Genomic DNA, 1,809 nt, shown 5'->3' on the forward strand with positions numbered 1-1,809 from the left:
AATCCAGGTGAAGGGCCGGCCCGGTGGCGCACTGCTACAGTGCGCCGCTTGGGAGCACGGCGGCGCTCCCACCAAGGGTTCGGATCCCACATACAGACCGGTGGCAGCTCACTGGCTGAGCGAGGTGCGGGCACAACACCGAGGGTTGCGATCCCATTGCCGGTCCCGGTCCGGTACAGGCGCGACACTGAGGGTTGCGATCCGTTGCCGGTCACGAAAAAAGACAAAAAGGGAAAAAAATAAAAAAATAAAAAATAAATTATTTATTTATAGACAGGAAGGGAGGGAGTGAAAAAAGGCAAATTACACACCAGCACATATGAACATAACTTTATGTTGCCTAGTTATATTTACGAGTTTTCACATAATGTAATGATAGCAATAGTTCCCACTTGGAGATGTCACTCTGTGTGGTGTGCACCACGTATGTTATCTCACAATGATTATTTCAGGGGCATTGGTGAACCCATTTTAGAGAGAGGGAAACTGAGGCTTAGAGAGGCTCAGTCACATGATGTATTAGTTCCCTATAGCTGCTGTAATTAATTACCACAAATTTTGTGGCTTAATACAACACAAATTTATTATTTTACAGTTCTGGAGGTCAGAAGTTTGAAGTGGGTCTCACTGGGATAAAATCAAGGTGTTGGAAGGGCTGCATCCCTTCTAGAGGATCTATGGGAGAATCTATCTCCTGGCCTCTTCCAGCTTCTAGAGGCTGCCTGCATCCCTTGGCTTGTGGCCCCTTCTCCCATCGTCAAAGCCAGCAATAGCCAATGGAGTCTTTCTCCTGCTGCATCACTCTGTTTTTGACAATCATGCCTTCCTCTTCCCCATTTAAAGAACATTGTGATAATGCAGGATAATCTCCCCATTTTAAGGTCAGCTTATTAGCAATCTACATTTCATCTGTAACCTTAATTCCTCTTTGCCATATAACCTAACATAGTCACAGGTTCCATGGATCAGCATGTGGACACCTTTGAGAGGACATTCTTCTGCCTACCACCCTCTGCCAAGGTTACATAGGTACTGGGTGATGGATTTGGAATTTGACTCCTGCACTCATGCCCTTAGATTATGCCATGTGGCTCATTATTTGTGTACTGAAAAAATTTTTGTTTTCACAGGTAAAAATAAACAAATAAATAAATGAACACTCCCTTCCATGTCTTTAGCCTTATTTCTTATATCATCCATCTGCCCCTATGTAAATGCCCCATTCCAGCAAAACTGGTCTGCCCACTGGCCCAAGCCCAACACCCCAGCACCCCAAGCTTGCTTCCACTTCATGTCGGCCTCATGCTGTCTTGCATATCTTAAACATTTCTTAGGTGTGTGAGGAATTTATTAGGGGAATGGCCGTGAAAGAAAATGGGAAGGAGCCGGGAGAGGTGGGCAAGCCATTTGGCCTGAGCGCAGGAGAGAGAGGAGAAAGCACGTTAGCCTGCAGTGTAGTTCCAAGGAAAGCAGGCAGCCCGTCCTGACTACACAGGAATCCCAAGCATCCCAGGATCTGCCTTGGTTTCTCTGCCCAGCTGAGTCACTGGCTGGGACAGCCTTATCTGCCAAAGCATGGCCTTGGCCTAAAAGCAGAGCACAGCAGCCGGGGAGCTGGCCAATTCCCTTTGCAGCAGTCAGACACCTGATGGGTATGTCCTCATTGTTGCCATGCGGGGTCTTCATGATAATTTTCCATATAGCGCCCTCACTAGGGAAAGCTTTCTGGAGGCCAGAGACCACGCCTAGCTCACCTCTGCTCCCAGCTCCCATACCTGGAGCATGCGTAAGAACAGCCCTTGGAGTCAG

This window comes from Galeopterus variegatus, unplaced genomic scaffold, assembly GCF_000696425.1.
Source record: "Galeopterus variegatus unplaced genomic scaffold, G_variegatus-3.0.2 Scaffold2137, whole genome shotgun sequence".
Taxonomy (NCBI): Eukaryota; Metazoa; Chordata; class Mammalia; order Dermoptera; family Cynocephalidae; genus Galeopterus; species Galeopterus variegatus.